The sequence below is a fragment of the Panthera uncia genome, assembly GCF_023721935.1.
Source record: "Panthera uncia isolate 11264 chromosome C1 unlocalized genomic scaffold, Puncia_PCG_1.0 HiC_scaffold_4, whole genome shotgun sequence".
Classification (NCBI taxonomy): domain Eukaryota; kingdom Metazoa; phylum Chordata; class Mammalia; order Carnivora; family Felidae; genus Panthera; species Panthera uncia.
In genome coordinates, this window is record NW_026057585.1 from 40,437,815 (window position 1) to 40,459,244 (window position 21,430).

The following is a 21,430-nucleotide window of genomic DNA, read 5'->3' on the forward strand; positions in this document are numbered from 1 at the left end:
TCAGAGGTATAGCAAGAGGCCAGTCTGGCTGGCTGGAGTGCAGGGAAAGCAGTTGATGATAAGGTCAGAGATGTCACAAGGGTCCAGATGATGCAAGACCTCGTAGGCATTATGGAGTCTTTGGGTTTTACTTTCAATGAAATGGGGACACTTCAGTGGGTTTTGAGCAAAAGAGTGACACTCTTGAATCTAAAGCCCAAGCTGATGACTCTTTCCACTTTGCATTTATCCAGTTGTTCCCCTAGCCCCACCATCCAAAAAATCAAAGAAGTCATTTAGGGTTCGACCAATCTGCAATAAAACGCCAAGTAGGAAATAGCAGCAAACAAAACATTTTCTGTTTAAATGTGTAAATGTGGTAGAACAGGTTTTCTTCCTCCCTGCTTCCCATTTATACACAGTAACACATTTAATCATCACAACAACCCTGCAGATTAGGTATTACTATAGTTTTTGTTTTGTAGCTGAGGAAACTGAGACAGAGAATTTAAGTCACACAACTATTAACTGCAGAGCCAGAATGGAAATCCTCCTGGCTGACTGATTCCAGAGACTGGGCTCTGAATCATTACAATAAACTGTTTAAGTTTATTAAGTTTATTATCTACTAATGGGTAGATACCTGCCAGGAATATCCAGAGGCACTTTCCTGTCCCAATTTCTCTCCATCCTAAATGACCATTCACCCAGACCAGACAGAGACTGACCAGACCAAGCCAAGTCCCTGGGGAAAGCACTGTTCCATGCAGGAAAGCAGTGGGAGAGGGGGAAGATTCCAGAAGAAAGAGGATACAAAGGAGGGAGAGGAAGATTTTTCCCTAAGGACCATAATAGACGTCACTACATGGCGTGACCCTGAGTGTCTAGAACAAAGAACTTACTCTCTTGGACTCAAAGTATAGCTTTTGACCTTTTCCTCAACAATTTTATATGATTAACTGGCAACAATAACACTGTTAATAATAGGCAGTAGGACATCCCTCCCACAAAAAGGGCAGAATCCTGGAGTTACGTAAGGAACGTGGTAGTGCAAGAAACTCATCAGATTGGGACACTTTACCCAAAGCCCCCCTAATGCCAGCCTTCTCATAACAATTAGTAACACAGAGACTTTTGAGTTGCAATGTGAATGTCTCACACAGTTATTTTACCTTCAAAGAGATATTTTTCCTAAGAGGAAAAATATAAACCTGAATCAAAAAAAATTTTCTCTTTTTTCCTTCCAAGGTCACCCCCTCAAATGAAAAGTACAACTTTGTCCAGCCAAGAAGACAAAAATTAACTTAAAAAAAAAAAAAGGAGGTTACCTGTAAAGCCCTACTCCTTGGGTAAATTAGGTCAGGTATCTTGATTCTGTGCCTAACACACAGAATATAGTCTCTTGAAAGATTTAATACCTCTTTCACATCAGGCCCAGTACTATTTCCCTTACAGCCAGTAAGCCCTTCAGGGAAAGTCAGTTACTCTAAGGTTTTCTTGCAAAAAGAACTCTGCTTTTTACTGATTCCAAATACTAGTGTCTCTGACCTCAGTGGTTCTCAAACTGCTAGACTCACTCCTTTCTATAGAAAATATTTTTCAACGCCCATATATAGTCCTAAAATGAAATCCATACAAAATTGTAACCTACCTACACTTATAACTTTTGAACAGAAAAAAAAAAATGCTTTGACTATAACACAAAGGAGGAAAAAAATAGAATTTATAATAAAATAATGTATATGCCAATATGCTCAAACACAGCCACACCAGAAGACTAATGTAGTCAATGCATCTACATGTGGAATCTATGGAAATTTGACATCTACTACCAAATTGATTAAGGTCTATTGTATTGATGATCCGAATGCTGAAAGTAGCATGGCCACTAGGCAATGTGGTTTTCCAAAATGGGGAACAACTTGGTAAAGCTTGAAATAAATCAAGTATACTCTTCCTTCAATTTACAATTATTTTAGTTTTGGAAAATGCAGCCTATTTTTAAACCATGCAAAATATATTATGAGTTTATGTAAAATGTTATTAGGCTCTAGACTAATAATTATAACAAGTTTTTACCTACCCAAGCAACTGATGAAGCAACTAAAAGTTATGTAGAACATCAAACAATTCTTCCTTGTGTAGGACTGCCCTGCAAATTGCAACTTTCTAATATCCCTAACCTTTGTCCATAAAATCCCCACTATCCCCTCAGACAACCAAAATACCCCCAACTTTCCAAAGTATTCTCTAGGAGACAGTATCATTCCTATTGGTGACAATGCATACTCTTCATGCACTTATAAAAATAAGCACATTTTAAAAGAAATTTCACTTTAAAGCTCAATATCTCAGATTTACCTTTGACTTTACCATTATCTGCATCAGAAAAGTAAAAAAATGTCTGAGTTTTGGAATCATACCTGGGTGAAACCTCAATTTCACCACTAACTACCTTGGTGACCTTGAACAATCCCCTAACCTCTCTAATCAGCAGCTCTTCTCCTATAGAAGAGAAAACTATGTCTTTACAAAAGGACCACAAATATAACTCAACCCAAATCAGTAATGTCTTGATTGTCCATAAACTAATCTGGCATTTCTCTCAGGTTCCCATTCACTCACTGGTTAATGGGGAAAGAATTAACTATATGTCCAATGCAATTTAAATTTAATCCAATCTGATAATTTAAATGATCCCTTTAGGCAGTGTTGAGAATCTCTAGGGGAAAAGTATGTTCAGGCTCTCAGCAGGACCAGCTTCATAGGTCTGAGACCTGTGCAGTTGCACATAGTCCTGCACTTAGAAAGCCCCCACAGCTGGTTTAATGCTCTGTCACAGTCTTAAGATTCTTAATTTTTGAACAAGGGACTTGTATTTTCATTTTGCACTGGGCCTAGAAAAGTATGTAGTCAATGCTGGCCCTCAGGCACCTGCCTCCCTCCCCTGCTTCTCTCCCTAAGATGATATCTGGATATCTGAGGAGAAGGGCATTGATGGGTCCTCATGACTTTGAGAGAAAGAGCCTCCTATCTTCATGGACGTCATTGGCGTGCATTGGGAAGTTACTACTGGTCTCAAGACATCAGCCATTATTCACTGGGTGCACCTTGCTTGGTCAGGACCAAGTAACACCTCTGTATGTCTCAGCCTTACCCCTACTATGTTGGCTATAGACTGTGGAGTGACTACTCTGGTCCTCACCAAGTCTACTGGCCTGGCATTCCACCTGCCTTGTCAGGGCAGGGTGGGCAGATGGTGCCTCAGAAGGCCTTCTGGCTCTTGTCACATCATCTACAAAACATGGGACTTGGAGGAAGCATAGGAAAACAAAGCCATAGGATCTCCTTCTGTTTGTGGTGCATAGCCAAGTTGTTGTGGTCATACTCCCAAGTTGGTACAGGTGAACGAACAAAAATGAGATTTCCAGGGTCCCCAACTTGGAAATGGGCAATATCTCCCGTCTTTGTTCTTACTATTGCTCTTATTTTTGTAATACAACTTCTTTCCAAGCCATGGGGGAAAATTACAAGACACATATGACTATCTTCTACTTCTATTTCTTTCCACAATCTCCTTGGCCAAGAAAGGTATGTGGAGGTGGGGGAGGTTTTTACTTTCCTAACATCATATCCTCCTACTTGTTTTTTTTTTTAATGCTTATTTATTTCTGAGACAGAGACAGAGCATGAGTGGGCGAAGGGCAGAGAGAGAGGGAGACACAGAATCCGAAGCAGGCTCCAGGCTCCGAGCTGTCAGCACAGAGCCCGACGCGGGGCTCAAACTCACAGACTGCAAGATCATGACCTAAGCTGAAGTCGGACGCTCAACCAACTGAGCCACCCAGGCGCCCCATATATCCTCCTACTTCTTGATGCTAACCTCGTGAAGCCTTAAGTGTATATAAGTGTGTCTTCTCTATACAATGGATAGCCCTCTATGATCTGAATTTTCTGGGCTCAGCTAGTGATGTGCTAAATGGGAAATAAGATAATTAAGCAAACCCCCTATATGCACACATGGCTCAGAAGTCAATAGTTCACTTTCTCTTTCTCTAGCCAAGTAAACCTCATGGCTCTCCCATAGAACCTTTTGCAATAAAACATGATGTAAGAAGGAAATGAAAATATACCCATTTAACATTTGCAAAAATATTAAGCCAAGAACATTTGTTTTGCAGACTGGTTTCAAGTTTGGGTTTTTAGGTTCCTTCCCTTTCAACAACTCTATCTTATTATTTTGCAGTTAATTATTGAGTTTATACAATATCCAAAGCACTTAGAAAGAGAGCCTGCACATGACTATTCAGGGATGAAATCGGCTCTGCTCTAAACTTCCTGCCTGGGTCCCAGCTCTATGCCTTTCCTGAATGGCCCACTAGGACCTCAGACTCAGCATCTCCACAACTGAATCCATTCAACTTTTCCCCAAATGAGCTTTCCTTCTTGACTTCCTTCTTTTATCAGCAGTAGAAAATGAGGTTAGTGCAGTAGTTCCCAACCACTCTTGGCTCACAGTATCCTTAGCATCTTGTTAATTTTTTTCACAATGCCCCTAAACCAAAAGAAATCCTTAATTTCATTTTCTACACAGTTAGGTCCAAACAATTTGTAAGTATGTGTGTCCTCACAACCTAATTACATTTGAAATACACATATATATTTTTTTAATGTTTCATCCTTAAATAACATTAACTTAATAATGAAATATATGCACCTGCTGGGCACTGTATCACTTCTACAATCTTGGAATCAAATTGGCACCACTCTCACTCCCTGTTCCACAGTGATTTTCATGTAGTAGTTGCTTTTTATCACAGCAACCACCAAAAACCCAGCTTTGCAAAGATACAACAGCACCAAAAGAAATGTATGACATTGACACTGTGGCAGACATAAAGTTCATAGTTTGCATGATGTCCTATAGTCATAGAGTATAATTATGTTTTGTTTGATATTTTTAAACGTCCCACAACACCCCCTGTGAATTCACTGTGGTGTTCTGGGGCACCTCAGCCACATCGTGGGAACTGCAGGGTTAGAATGACAGTTTGGAACATGCTGTGATAGATTATTACAGTAATGACCTCCATAAATCACACCTCTTTGTATGCATGCACTAGAGCCAATGGGATTTAGCTTGGCCAATGGGACATTAATAAATATAACATAGGCAGAGGCTTGAAAATTACTGTGCTTTGGAGTTTGCCCTCTCGCTGCCAGAAGCCATTCTGCCACTGTATGACACACCTGGGCTAGCCCCTGGGAGAGAAAAGACCTCATGGAGAGAGGCCCCAGTCATCTCAGTCATCCCAGACACATGAGGAAAACCCAAACCATCTAGCTCTAGCCAAACTGACTCAGACCGAGAGAGCTGCCCACTGAGCTATAGTATCATAAAACATTTTAAAACTTTCCTTTTAAACCACTATGTTTTGGGTGGTTTTTAGGCAGCCTAACTGATAGAATGTTAAAGAAATTGCACTTTATACTTTAGGTGATGGAAAATCAATAAAAGAATCAATTGCTTAATGAAGTTGAATAGAGTTAAAATGGATGAACAATGATCATTCAATGGTCTCCTCAGAATTCTCTTGGAAATAGCTTGTGATTTCCAGCCTTAAAGCCTCAGGAACAGATCCTGAAGTTCATAAACATTTCAATTTTATTATAATTGAAGTTAGAAAATTGACTTCAGGGGCGCCTGGGTGGCTCAGTCGGTTGGGCGTCCAACTTCGGCTCAGGTCATGATCTCACCCTGTGTAGGTTCCAGCCCCGTGTCAGGCTCTATGCTGACAGCTCAGAGCCTGGAGCCTTGCTTGAATTCTGTGTCTCCCTCTCTCTCTGCCCTTCCCTACTCTCACTCTGTCTCTCTCTGTCTCTCAAAAATAAATAAACATTGAAAAAAAATTTTTTAATTGACTTCATTTGTTTGAACCACAGTTCCTACAATTATAATGTAAGTGATCATTAAACTATGAGGAAGCTTATTTGTAAAGGAAAATGTGAATTTTAATTCAGTTGTCAAAAGAGTGAAGGGAAATCTTGTTACAAAATACAAGAATGGCCCCTTCAGCCCTAGTTCTGATTGCTGACCACTTTAACCACAGTGGCTGAAACCCAACAGCAAACCCAGAACCAAATGAAAATGGCCTCACAGCAGCACAAATGCATCTGTTACAAGATGCTAAATCTTAATGCTAATCAGGCCTTTCCCAATCTTTTGCTAATTCAACAAAGCAAGGTTCCAACCAGAGCACGCAGATGATTGCATGGAACACTTTTTGGCAGGGGCCATAGGCTGACCATCTAAAAAACCTGTGACTGTGAAGGAAGGTACAACCAGGAGCTGCTCTTCAGAACTGCATTGGTGTAGTGTAGTCAGAGAATATCACCATTCTAAGGCACAATAAAATACGTTTTTTTAAAAGGATGAGACTGAGTCATCAAGAAAATATTGAATGTTTATGAAAATAAATTGAAACCCCTTCAGTAAGATTTCCATTAAAAATGATTAAGAGGGGTGCCTGGGTAGCTCAGTCAGTTAAGCATCTGACTCTTGGTTTCGGCTCAGGTTATGATCTCATGCTTTGTGGGTTTGAGCTCTGCATCAGCTCTGTGCTGACAGTGTGGAGTGTGCTTGGGATTCTCTCTCTCTCTCTCTCTCTCTCTCTCTCTCTCTCTGCCTCTCCCCTACATGCTCACTCGCTCTCGCTCTCTCTCTCTCTCTCTCTGCCTCTCCCCTACATGCTCTCTCTCTCTCTCCCTTTCTCTTAGGATAAACTTAAAAAAAGATTAAGAAAAGTAGTATAGGCTCTTAAAGTAGTATTGCTATCTAGAAACTTCACTTATTTGGAAAATTCCATTTCCCAGGAGCCATTGCAAATAATGATGCTTTCGGCATCTCCATGAATTAGAGGTAACTGCATCAGCTCACCCTGGACTAAATACCGTCTACAGTTTAATTCTATTGAGTGGGAAAATTCTCCCAGCCCTCAATAGCATGAGAATGACTGAGGCACTGGTCCTCAGACAGCAGCTCCAACTTCCTGAGCAGGAGACTGAATAGGGCAGTAGAGGAACAAGATGACAATTACCTCATATGGGCCCAAGGGTGAGCTCCTTTCCGACCAGGTAAGGCTCTGTAGAGAGGATGAAGTCAGTAGCCACATCACCAGGGGCCAGATATCCTAGGAGAAGTTATGTAATGAAGGTGTCCAGCTGGGAAAAGCCCACCTAATTCCACATTTCCTGCCTGTGCCCAAGACCCTGCTCACCCCATCAGGGAAACTGCCTGTGAAACAAAAAAATAAGGGAAAGGACACTCCAGCCACCACAGACATAGTAAACACAGCCGTAACTACAGCCTATACAGAGGCAAAAAAACAACCTATCTTTATGTAGTTAAAGAAGCTTTAGAAAATATAGATGCAGAAAGAGAGAGGGGAAAAGAGCCAACTACATACATATACAGTAAGTGTGCTCATATGCAAAAAGGATATATTAGGATCTTCTTTTCATTTATCAATATATACCTTAACAGAATCATTTTGAATTGCATCATATACAATTTTACAGCCATATCCTTTTAATCAATCCCATGTTTCGGGGTATCCAAATTCTATTTTGTTATTTCTTGAGGGTGTCAGGAAGCCCTGGTTCAATACCAACTGACCAGTAGAGAGGAGTCAGACAAATAGAAATCAAACTATCAGCCTTATTTTTTATAAAAGTTGGATGGAGGACACAGATCAGGTGTGCAGCCCAATGAGACTCCTAACAGGGTATCTGGAGTTAAACAGTTTCCTAGACAGACACAGGTAGAGCTGGAAAACCGCAGGCTTCCCCACAGTCAGGAGGCCTTCCGCATAAAAGCTGCACTTGGCAGGAAGCCAGTGAGGGCACATGCTCTGCAGGTAGAATGATGCAAAGTGCAAGAACAGTGGGAGCAGAGCCCTGACCACAACCAAACAAGCTGCTCCTTTTCCCCTGGGGAGGGGTCTGCGGTGGAAGAGGGGCTGGAAGTATTCCAGAAGTGGCTGTGCCCCAACACAGAAACCAGGCAAAAGCAGGTTACCTACTCAGTGCCATTTCAAAAACAAGGCTGTGATAACTATGCTTAAATTTTTACCTTTCGGCATTTGTCCTATTATTTTCTTAGAACAAATTCCTAGAAGTGGGATTCCCAAGTCAAAGCTAAAAGCATCTTTAAAATCTTTCACACATACTATCAAACTGCAGAGAAGACTATAGATTTACACTCCCAACAGCAATGGATGAAAGTGCACACTTCTTCACTCCCCTTGCTGTTGTGATAGGTTAAGATGGTATCTCATTATTGTGCTTGTTTGCATTTTGTTACTAGGAAGGCTAAAATCTTTCCATTGGACATTTTTATTTTTTTCTTTTTGGACTCCTGTGGTATGCCCTCTGCTCATTTCTTTGGTGAGATTTTCATATTCTTATTCGTTTGTAAGATGCAAAAACATTTAAGCAGGTCACTCTTCTTAATCTTACAATTGTGATGCATCACATAGCAGTTAGAATCATAAGCCCAACACAGCATGATACTGAGGTTGAGAATGATCATTTCCACATTTATTAAAACTTTTCCTCATATCAAAGCAAGAACTTATTTGAAGAAGGGACAGGCTTTTGGAAAAGGTCAACATCTATAGCCCACAGAAGTGCTTGGATTTAATATCCTCTGATATTTAGTCTATGCAATGACATTTTTATTTCAAACTTTAAGACATTTCATAATTATTAATCCAGAAATCTGAAATTTTTTTCTTTTTTTTAAGGAGAAAACAGTTCATGTTTCATTTTAATTCCAAGTACAAGAGGGACAGTTAAATTTCTTTAAACAACTGCTGACATCATCTCGAGGGGGTGAGGGCAGGAAATGACAGACCTGCATTCAAACACAATAATCACTTTATTACCAGATCTAATGACATGTCTGGGAGAGACCCAGAGTGTTGTCCAGTTAATGCCCCCTTGCCCTTCACTTTTTTATCAAAAAAAAAAAAAATCCTTAACAGATGTGCTTTATTTTGAGCATATTCAGTACACAGAACTTTAAAATTTTGAAGAAAAACTCAGGGTAATTACTTGTTCTCTTTATTAAAAGATTGCCATCAGAAATATCAGGTATAAACTGCTGACTGAGGCAAGGTACACGGTTAAATGACTGAACTCATACAGACATTTTAAAATAAACAGTTCTCAGTATTTTGATCCATAATCTGCCAAGGATAGCTACTTTATGTTTTTAGGTAATACAGTTAAGCACTGGTAAACAAAACATTCTTTAAAGACCTTTAAAACTTTTAATGCATTATTCGATATTTTTAAGTTATTTAAATTCCAGTTAGTTAACATAAAGGGGAATATTAGTTTCAGGTGTACAATACAGTAATTCGACACTTCATACAACACTCAGTGCTCATCACAAGTGTGCTCCTAATCCCCATCACCTATTTCACCCATCCCCCCCATCCACCTCCCCCTTGGTCACCATCAGTTTGTTCTCTATAGTTGAGTCTGTTTCTTGGTTTGCCTCTCCCTTTTTTCCCCTTTGCTCATTTGTTTTGTTTCTTATATTCCACATAAGTGAAATCATATAGTATTTGCCTTTCTCTGACTTCTTGCGCTTAGTATAATGCTGTCTAGTTCCATCCATGTTGTTGCAAATGGCAAGATTTCATTCTTTTTGATGGCTGGGTAATATTCTACTGTATAAATGTACCACATCTTCTTTATCCATTCATCAATCAATGGACAGTTGGGCTGTTTCCACAATTTGGCTGTTGCAGATAATGCTGCTATAAACATCAGGGTGCATCCCTTTGAATTAGTGATTTTGTATTGAGTAAATACCCAGAAGTGTGATTGTTGGATCATAGGGTAGATCTATTTTTAACTTTTTAGGAAACATCATATGGTTTTCCACAATGGCTACACCAGTTTGCATTCCCACCAACAGTACGAGAAGGTTCCACATTCTCACCAACACCTTTTGTTTGTGTTGTTGATTTTTAGCCCTTCTGACAGATTTGAGGGAATATCTCATTGTAGTTTTCATTTATATTTCCCAGATGATCAGTGATGTTGAGCATCTCTTCATGTGTCTGTTGGCCAGCTGGAGGTCTTCTTTGGAAAAGTGTCTATTCGTGTCTTCTGCCTATATATTTTTTTTAATTTTTCTTTTTTTTAACGTTTATTTATTTTTGAGACAGAGAGAGAGCATGAACGGGGCGGGGCAGAGAGAGAGGGAGACACAGAATGGGAAGCAGGCTCCAGGCTCTGAGCCATCAGCCCAGAGCCCGATGCGGGGCTCGAAGTCACGGACCGCGAGATCGTGACCTGAGCCGAAGTCGGACGCTTAACCGACTGAGCCACCCAGGCGCCCCCTGCCTATATTTTAATTGGATTATTTGTTTTGGGGTGTTGAGTTTTAAAAGTTCTTTATATTTTTTGGATACTAACACTTTATCAGATAGGTCATTTGCAAATATCTTCTCCCATTCTATAGGTTGCCTTTCAGTTTTGTTGATTGTTTCCTTCACTGTGCAAAAGCTTTTCATTTTGATGAAGTCCCAATAGTTTATTTTTGCTTTTTTTCCCCTTGCCTCAAGAGACATATCTAGAGGGGCGCCTGGGTGGCTCAGTTGGTTAAGCGTCTGACTTCAGCTCAGGTCATGATCTCACAGTTTATGAGTTCGATCCCCGCCTCAGGCTCTGCACTGACAGCTCAGACCCTGGAGCCTGCTTTAGATTGTGTCTCTCTCTGCCCCTCCCCCACTTGTGTTCTTTCCCTCTCTCTCTCTCAAAAATAAATAAATATTAAAAAAAAAGAGAGACATATCTAGAAAGAAATTGTTATGGTCAGTGTCAGAGAGGTTACTGCCTGTGTCCTTCTCTAGGATTTTTTTTATGGTTTTAGGTCTCACATTTAGGTCTTTCATCCACTTTGAATTTATTTTTGTGTATGGTATAAGAAAGTGGTCTCTCTGTGCCCCTCCCCCACTCACACTTTGTCTCTCAAAAATAAACATTAAAAAAAATTTTTTTAAAAAGATTAACTGACCATATAGTTGTGGGTTTCAATAATATCTTTGTAAGAGGTCTTAAAGTAATGGATATTGAGCAAATGGTAGTAAACAATTCCTTAACAAAAAAATGTGCTTAGTCATTCTTTCTGTTAAAAAATGTTCCATTTTGGGAGCACCTGGGTAGATCAGTCAGTTAATTGATCTCTTCTCAGGTCATGATCTCATGGTCATGAGATGGAGTCCTCTGTCTGGCTCTGAGCTGGGCATGCAGCCTAAGATTCTCTCTCCCTCTCCTTCTGCCCCTGCCCTACTCACATGTGTGCTCTCTCATTCTCTCTCAGAAAAAGAAAGAAAGAAAGAAAGAAAGAAAGAAAGAAAGAAAGAAAGAAAGAAAGAAAGAAAGAAATCTTCATTCTTTTTAATTCCCTTCTTAACAGTAACATACTTTTAAATCTACCAAATCAATAAATTTCAGAATTCTAAAATTCGTGCTAGTATGAATTGTCCCAAAATATTCCCTTCATCATCTTTATGCTTCTCCATAAAGTATAACAATACCTGTTAGAGCCCTCATCATTCGCCATTCATTAATTCAATAAACATTTTGAGAAGCTGCTAACATTCTTAAAAACTTAGTCTCTGCTACATTAGGAGCTAAGGTACAAAGATAAGTAAAACAGTTCTTACCCTCAAGGAAAACATGGTCTAGAGTTTATGGTCTAGCAGGGTAGACAGTGTACAGTTTATAGTGGGGGAGACAGAAAAAAGAGAATCCACTGTGGTATAATCAAGTACTGACACTGAGCCCAAGGAAACAGTCACACTGAGGCTGAGGGAATCAGAGAAGGCTTCTAGGAGGAAATGATGAGTCACTGAGTCCTGGACAATGAGCAGGTTCTAGCTAGGGTGATTCAGGCAAGTGTAAAGGCACAGAGGCAGATGGGTCACAACGAGGAGAACCAGTAGTACAGTTCAGTTCAGATGAAGCATAGAGTTGGGGTGGGCACAGTCAATGGTGAGAGCACTACAGAAGGAACATTACATCTTTACATCTCAATGAATGCTGACAAAAGTTGATGATGAAAGGCTATTCTTATCTTCCTCCCCCCCATTTCACAGTTAAAGAAACAGAAAATTTAAATTAAAATTTTAAATTAAGTAACTTGCCCAAGGTCATATATTGTAGAAGTGGCTAAAAAAAAATTCCAACTTAGAAATTCTGATTCCAGAGCCTAGGCTCATCTGGTAATCATGAATGGATTGCATGCTATGCTAAGGAATTTGAATTTCACCTTGAAGGTCATGTGAGGACAACAATTTTAAGCAGGAGAATGCTAGAGTCCATTTTGCCTTTTAAAAGGATGACCCATACTGCTAAAGGGATGAAGTGAGGCTAGACCTGAGATGGAACTATGTACGGTTCTGCCTGATGTACCCTGCACAACTAGAGGGAGGACCATCAAATGTGGTCTATGAATGGCACTCAAAGTTGTGCAATGCACAACCTACATGACCACATTTAATGTAACTGCAAGTTAGGAGGTTATTACAGTAATCCAGACTTAAGATGTATGAGGGATTGAACTATAGAAGAAGGGAATGGTTTATAATGCAGAAATAACAATGTAGAATCAACAGGAGCTGGTGGCTGGGTGGATGAAGATGGTGACACAGAAAGAGCAGTCAAAGAAGTTTTATTTTGTCTCAGTCTAAGTTGGAACTACATTTTTTCATCTTCTTCCCTACTTGGTTCTGGATTAGAAACTTGCACATGATTTGGAAAATGAAGGAGTCAGCCCTTATGCTCCGAAGGTCATCATGGTTAGAGGTGAGTAGAGTAAGATGCAGAGAAGCAAGTGCCAGTCTGTGCTTGTTCTTCCCCACTCTACACCTTCCTCTGCCTCCAGATCCAGCTGTTCTTCCCATCTGCCTGTCCTGCTGACCAACAGCAACCCATGACCAGATACCCAACTGCAAACTCACAGAAGCAACCACGAGGACCAGATCACAGCCTTCCACAGACCTCCATGGGAGTGGAGTTCTCCTTTGTGGACCCTATCAGCAGATTCCCCTCAAGCTCTGACTTGTCCACCATGCCAATGTTTCAGGAAGACTGCTTAGTGACCGCCCTGCTTCACCAACTATCCTTCCTGGACCCTTACTTCCCTGATCCCAGCAGGCTTTTTTTGTAGCAACTGAAATGATTATTCTGAAAGGCATATAGAGCTGCAAAGAACACAGAAGAGTCAAAACAACTTTGGAAAAGAAAAAATTCGAAGGACTTACACCATTTGATGTCAAGACTCATAAATGAATCTATGACAGAGCTGTAAAGATGGACATCCAAATTACACAGGGGCAAAACATGTGGTAAACTTGCCTGGGATAACTTGGAAGGCAGAACATATGCCCATTGACACTAACTCTGGAGGAAGTGGTTGGCAAGAGAATAATTGTGGGCTTTTATTTTGTATCTCAGGCAAAGTATTTTAAGAAGTGAGCTCAAGTGAGGCACCTGGGTGGCTCAGTCGGTTAAGTGCCCCATTCTTGATTTCAGCTCAGGTCATGATCTCGCAGTTTGTGAGTTTGAGCCCCACATCAGGCTCTGCGCTGGCAGCATGGACCCTGTTTGGGATTCTCTTTCTCCCTCTCACTGCCCCTCCCCACCTCAAAATAAATAAACTTAAAAAAAAAGAGCTTATGAAATAATTGGCCAATTTGCAAGCCAATTTGGGAGCCTAACGAGGAAGGCTGTATGAAAGCTATTGGGCCCCAAATTTTAAAAGACAATTTTGAAAATATATATGAACACAAAATCCCATTAAAATCTAGCTTTGTTGCTGCCACTGGGGCTAACAAAGTTAGTTGTGGTTGGGTTTGAGGATGAGGAACCCTGACTATAGAGATAGGACGGTCTCCCATTGTCCCTGACACCCTGTGAGACTTCCACCCACTCATCATCACTAGAGGAAACACAATCCCTATGCAAAGGAATGTGGAGGAGAGAAAAAATACTCAAGGACCATGCCACCCTCCATGAACTCTGGACCTTGCAGCAGCATCAACCTCCTAAAGTGCTCCTGCAACAAGGTGGACAGAAGGGCCCTGCCTTCATTCTGGAGATGCTCACATCCAGATAAACTCCAGGTCTAAAGAATGTGCTGAAAATCCAAGCTTCAGAAATATATGTAATTTCTCTTCGAACTGGGCTTCTAACAACTTTTATGTATGTCAACAAAAGTACTGTAGATTGGGCTTTTCTAAGAAAAAGTGCCCCAAAATTCAGTATACTTGGTATTCTTGGCAGAATCTTTTGTTCTCTTTCATTTTTCAGTCACTTTATTACAACTTAATCTTTGTAAATACTACTTTGGGTCATCCAAGCTTCTGGAAGTACTTTGGATTATTGGAATTATAGTCTTCATTCTGAAAGTCTTCTTCATTGGCTCAAAATGCCTTACTTCATTGGGTACCCTCTTTCATGATGTCTTGTAAATCCAAGGATTACTGGTATACATTCTTAGAAGAATTGTGTCAGTATAAATGAATTTTGTTCCATAGCAGTTTGGTTTCATTACCTCATTAGCTACAGGGAGTTTGGTAATATAACTAGATTCTTGGAATATTACCAGCTTATTCTACTTCCTTTTAAAATTTTGGATTCTTTTTGGAAATCTGAGGACTTTCAGACAGGTTTTGTAAATACTTTTTACATGACCAAGCTATAGAGTGACTTGTTCAGATGATATTTGATCAATATGTCAAGCAGAATTTCTTGAGATTATTTTTCCCATCTGTCAACATATATTTTCTCAAGAGTACATTACCTCATGGTTCCACCAAGAGAATGTCCACTGGTCAGAACTGTGATTTCAGACCATGTAACCAAATGGCAAGATGGGGATACTTCATCACACCTTCAAATATAATTAAGTCCAGGGGTGCCTGGGTGTGTCAGTCAGTTGAGCATCCGACTTCGGTTCAGGTCTTGATCTCATAGTTCATGGGTTCGAGCCCCACATTAGAGTCGCTGTCAGTGCAGATCCCACTTCAGATCCTCTGTCCCCCCTCTCTCTCAAAAATAAACATTTAAAAAAGAGAGACAGAAACAAATATAGTTAAGTCCTATAAACTATTAAGACTACAACATATTAATTTCATTTGGTTGTACTGACCATTGCTAAAGTCATCAGGATAGATTTTAGTATGCACTCTCTCAAATAAACTTCAAAAAAAAATGTAAGTAATGTTTAATCTAACGTCTATATTGACATTTATTCTAATTACTTGACATGTGATTGCAGTATAAAACTATAAATGTATTTTCTTACTAATGTTATCAAAAACAGCAACTGCATAACTAAATTAAGAATTAATGGCTTCAGAGGAATTCAGGTATTCTTTTCAAACAATGTTTCAAAATAAGGAATATTTTTATGATAAAATATATCTTTATCCAAAATCTCAAAAATTCTTAAAGTTTTCATAAAATTTATATATTTTTTAATTTGAGAGGGTGTGTGAGAGAGCAAGGGAGAGGCAGAGAGAGGGGAAGAGAAAGAATCCCAAGCAGGCTCCACACTGCCAGTGCAGAGCCTGACATGGGGCTTGAACCTACAAGCCATGAGATCATGACCTGAGCCGAAATCAAGAGTCAGACGCTTAACCGAGACACCCAGGTGCCCCAAAATTTACATTATTTTATTTTTTATGGTGATTTTTTTAATGAGAATTTCATTTTAACTTTTTTTCATTTACATCTAAATTAGTTAGAATATGGTGCAACAACGATCAGGAGTAGATTCCTTAGTGCCCCTTACCCATTTAGCTCATCCTCCCTCCCACAACCCCTCCAGTAACCCTCAGTTTGTTCTCCATATTTAAGAGTCTCTTATGAAAAAAAATTTAAAAAAGACTCTGTTTTGTCCCCCTCCCTGTTTTTATATTACTTTTGTTTCCCTTCCCTTTGTTCATCTGTTTTGTCTCTTAAAGTCCTCATATGAAGTCATATATTCATCTTTCTCTAATTTCACATAAGTGGGTCGTAGGGTAGTTCTTTCTCTGCATCCTCACCAACATCTGTTGTTGCCTCAGTTGTTAATGTTAGCCATTCTGACAGGTGTAAGGTGGTATCTCATTGGGGTTTTGATTTGTATTTCCGTGATGATGAGTGATGTTGAGCATTTTTTCATGTGTCTGTTAGCCATCTGGATGTCTTCTTTGGAGAAGTGTCTATTCATGGCTTTTGCCCATTTCTTCACTGGATTGTTTTTTGGGTGTTGAGTTTGATAAGTTGTTTATAGATTTTGGATACTAACCCTTTATCTGATATGTCGTTTGCAAATATCTTCTCCCATTCTGTCGGTTGCCTTTTAGTTTTGATGATTGTATTTTTAAATGAAAGTTCTATATGTTATATTTTATCTTTAATAAGATTTTCTACGTGAATATTAATTTACTGAGAATGATATATTTTAATATTACTCTTTTAAACATTATTAGCAATAATATAATTTAAAAATTTTCAGTGTTATTACAAAGATTACATTAATGGTTAGCCTTTAACCTAATGGCCTCAAGGTAGCCACCATTAAATTGAGAAGGAAGGGTATGGGAACAAGAAAGCAAAGAAATAAGACTTGAGAATGACATCTAGGCAAACATTGGATATATTTACTGGCACATGGAACTGACTAGATGTTAACAGATCAAAAGCCTTCTAGATTTCTAAGTGAACTGTACTGCCAAATAAATATAATCCCAACCTGAAAAAGCCTTAGACTATTTGAGCATTAAAACAATCCTCAGGACCTCACACTTGCACAAGTAGAAAACAGGCTGTGAAAGTTGTATAGCCTTCAAGAATACACTCCCAAATATCCTCTTCAGGTGTGGCCATAAAAAAACATGACATGGAAGTCCCTCCCAGAAGATGGACCCAGGGCCACGGACAAAGGAGTTTGACCAGGGGAGCAACGTCATGATCTAATCAAGGAACTTCCCCTAACCCCACCTTATGAAGACAGAATATTTTCATAATGCTTGTTCAGGATTTCATATCTACTAGCAACTAGAAATTGTTGAGTGTCTTCTGTTTTTCTCTTTCTGTTTTTCTCTTTTTCCAAAAGAGAGGTTCATTTGTTTTCGCTTTGTTGAGTTATCCTGTTCCTGATTCACCACTCTACATTCAGAGGGAGAAAGGCTGAACAGCCTTTTTATTGACAGATCACACAAGAGGCCCCGTCCAGACACCATGTCCATCACTGGAAGATCTGAACTTTGTGCCACTTCGCTGACTTCATAGGTCTTTGGGTGCCTCCTATGAGATATGGATATTTTCTATAAAAGAATGGAATAGATATTTGTGACCAGAAAGAAAGACTGTGGAGGATACTGGTTAGCAAATCATTGAAAACCATTTTCTTTTTCTCCTGGGACACTGTTAGCCTGCTTTGTGGTCAGTACTGACCAATATAATGTGAGAAGTAACATCTGTTGCTTCCAGGCCTGACTTGTTTGGCCTCTGACTCATGACCCTCATGCCTTTTTCCTTCCAGCTGGCTAGGCTGGAGATGAGAAGAACAACTTTGGGAGTTGTGGTGTGAACATGGGGGATCCAAAGGACAGAAGAAACAGGAGTCCCTAAAAACGTGTAGAGAAATGCCACCCTCTAGGAGTGACTGTATTCCATTCTTACCTGAGCAAAAATAAATATACTTTAATCATATTAAGCCCCTGAGGTTTGGAAGGTTATCTATTACAATCACTAATGTATATACAGCAGAAAGAACAGCACAAAGATAGGAGGATTGAAAGAAATGACACAGCCTGAGGAGGGTAAATGGTTCTCTTTGGCCAAAACATAGACACAAGAAAGAGAACAGCAACGAACAAGAGGTTCCTTTGGGCATATTGCTATGGGTCTTAAACACATGCAAAAATTTGGACTTTATTATGTAGAAATGGGGACCATCAAAAGTTTATATCTATTATATATCTTCTATTTAAAACTGCTAGAGTCAGTGCTGCCAGTAATCTGCCTTTTCTCAGGCAATTGAGAATCCATATCTTTCACACACTGTTGCCCTCCAAAATTGAGAATATACAATATAATCACCAAGCTGACAACAGCTTTTGCAATCTGTTAAAGCTGCAACTCACATCAAAATGGATCCTGCAAAATTCAGTAAGAAAATTGAGAATCAGGGGTGCCTGGGTGGCTCAGTCGGTTAACATCTGACTTCAGCTTAGGTCATGATCTCGCAGTTTGTGAGTTCCAGCCCTGCATCGGGCTGGAAGCTCAGAGCCTGGAGCCTGCTTCAGATTCTGTGTCTCTCTCCCCCTGCCCCTCCCCTGCTCACACTCTCTCTTTCTCTCAAAAATAAATAAACATTTAAAAAAAATTTTTTTAAGAAAATGGAGAATCAGTAACCTTCAGAGAAAAAAGTCAACTTTCAAAATCTGTTTCTTCATGAAAGTGTAGTGTGTCGGGGGGAGGGAGAAAGGGAGATGTCTTTGCAGATAATGCTATTCCTGCAACAAAACAAAACTGAAAATGGGCTTAAATCAGGGGCGCCTGGGTGGCTCAGTTAAGTGTCTGACTTCAGCTAGGGTCAAGCCTTGCATTGGGCTCTATGCTGACAGATCAGAGTCTGGAGCCTGCTTCAGATTCTGTCTCCCTCTCTCTCTCAAGAATAAAAACATTAAAAATAAATTAATTAAATTTAAAAAGACGGGCTTAAATCATGGTCACATTTACTAAGCTCCTTCCATGTGACAATACAAAGATAAATTACTTACCAGGACTTTGAATTACTCAGAGTAATACAATTAGTAGGAACAAAAACAGATTAACCAGGATACATTAGTGTACATGCTACTATAAAAATAGGACCCAAACGAACTACAAGGTTTGGGGAAGAATCAGGGGTCACAGAACTTTCTTAGCCTCATACTGAAGATCCTTCTTGATCAGACTCAACCTACCTTTGCAGACTGAAATTTTGGTACTTTTCTTCACAAAATCATTTGCTCTCATACCTATCCTCCACCTTCCCACATCCATGCCTTGCCTTCTACCTCATTTTCTCTCCCTGACTCATTGCTGACCACTGTTTAAGGTGCTGCCAAGACTCTACCCATGAACTCTCCCCTGGTCCCAATGGGATGTATTCTCCCCCTTCTCAGGGGTCCCATCAGAGCCCTCACAGGAAATTACCACTCCTCTGCTTTGCATTATGGCTACTTTCTGACTTGCTAGTCTTGTCTCATCTCCACTCTAAACTATAAGCCCCCTGAGGATCAGGAATGTTTCTGGTATGGCACCTTGTATGTACATAGTGGATTTTCAGTATCTTCTGAATGTTAGAATTTTAAACCCAAAACCCACTCCCTGCAGATGCTAACTCAGCACACACAAATAGTCACTGCATTCTTTGGTCCAGAGCTAAATCGCTGGGTGTATGGTATTTTCCCATGGGAGGGGAACAATCCTGAAAGAATATTCAGTAATAACAAGCTGAAGAAATAAAAATAGTACTACACCCTGGTTCTAACTAGTGCCTAGTTGTATTGCAAAAATTAAGATTGTCCAAATGGTCAAAACGCTTACATACTGACTAGAATGTATTAAAATGTCTAAGTTTGCCTTACTGCAAAACAATCTTTTATAGAAAAATCTCTACTTTAAAATATGTCAGCATTTGCTCTTAAGCAATCCAGAGTGGAGAAAATGAAAAGTGGCCTCCCCTTTCTAATATCAATACCATTAGCAAATGGTATTGACATGAGGGCAGCTGGAAATATGGTCTATAATGTTCCCACACTACACTGATGCTGTAAGAGCTGGAAGCTAAAACATGGAGACAAATCAGCATTATTCAGGACGGAATGGTCAAAGCCAAAAGTAGAAAAAAATTGATGTCTATAAAATATTGAGGTAGACTGAATGTGTTCACTGAGGCCTGGAATATAATAAAAGAAATATATGCTTAAAATTTAAGCGAGGAAAAACTTAGGATAAGTAGAAATATGTACAAGTTTTTTTTAAGTGGGATGAACTTAAGGTTTTTGTTAAGAGATAAGAGCAGATGAGAATGAAAATATAAATCCATGGATAATAGCTCCATAAAATATTAATAGAGGAATTTTTGTGGCAGTGGTCCCCAGTCTGTTGAGTACTGGGGCCCCTTGGCCACCATAATTAGTATAAGGACACTGTAACTACATAAACACAGCAAGCCCTGTCTGTGGACTGTATAAACAACATGCCTAACACATTTGTACTACCATTTGACACAAACACAAAGATGTTTTTCCTGAGTAACAGAATGTCAGACAGGTTGGGGAAACTGGGCAGACTGATCTAGTAGGAACACACAGCTCTGAGAAGAGCTGTCAGAAGGAGAGGGAAAACTCTACTCACCAGGGGTGCACATGATGTTTGGGAAGGATCCCAGAAGGAGCACTGGCTTTGAAAGGCCCTGAGCAGAAAACAGAAGACAGAGCCTGCAAGATGGCACAGGCTGTGTAGTGAGTAAAGGAACCTCTCAGATCTTCAAGACAATTACCACATTCAAAAAATTCTGTGTATGGTTAAAGTTTTTGTGGGAAATGGTCAAGGGGCTGAGCTTCTGGATCACCGCAAACAGCAAAAAAGTGGAAGTACTGGGACACATGAGGAATTAAAGAGTGGGAAATTCAAGGAAACAGGAGAAGGGGCACCTGGGTGGCTCAGTCAGTTAAGTGTCTAACTCTTGATTTCAGTTCATGTCATGATCTCATGGTTCATGAGTTCAATCCTGCATTGGACTCTGTGCTGACAGCATGGAACCTGCTTGGGATTCTCCACCCCCCACCTGCCTGTCCCCTGTTCACACGTGCTCTCTCAAAAAAATAAAAAATAAAAAAGGGGGGGCAGCATTGGGGCACTTGGGTGGCTCAGTTGGTTGAGCATCCAACTTCGGCTCAGGTCATGGTCTCATGGTGAGTTAGAGCCCCACGTTGGGCTCTGTGCTGACAGCTCGGAGCCTGGAGCCTGCTTCGGATTCTGTGTCTCCCTCTCTCTCTGCCCCCCTCCCCAACTTGTGCTTGATCTCTCAAAAATAAATGAAAAAAAATTTTTTTAATTAAAAAAAAAAAAAAAGGTGGGGGGCAGCAGCACTATGCCTGTTATAGGCCCTGGAAATGGAGCTTAAACCTAATTTAATCTGGCATGGGGGTCTTGGGCAGTATCGGAGTTTCTTACATAAATTCACTCAAAAGTGTTCCTGAATCCTCAGAAGCTTTTTGTCATTATGTGTTTCCTTGGTTGATGGAATGCAAAAAAAAACAAAAAAATAAAAAAAGATTTGCACTATAGATTTTGTACTATAGGTTGATGAAATAATGCAAAA

General features: G+C 39.9%; 1 pseudogene; it reads left to right on the forward strand.

Annotated features, from left to right (window-relative positions):
• The first annotated feature begins 7,065 nt into the window (after positions 1 to 7,065).
• LOC125913656 (E3 ubiquitin-protein ligase RNFT1-like) lies at positions 7,066 to 15,053 on the forward strand (annotated as a pseudogene).
• The last annotated feature ends 6,377 nt before the right edge of the window (positions 15,054 to 21,430 follow it).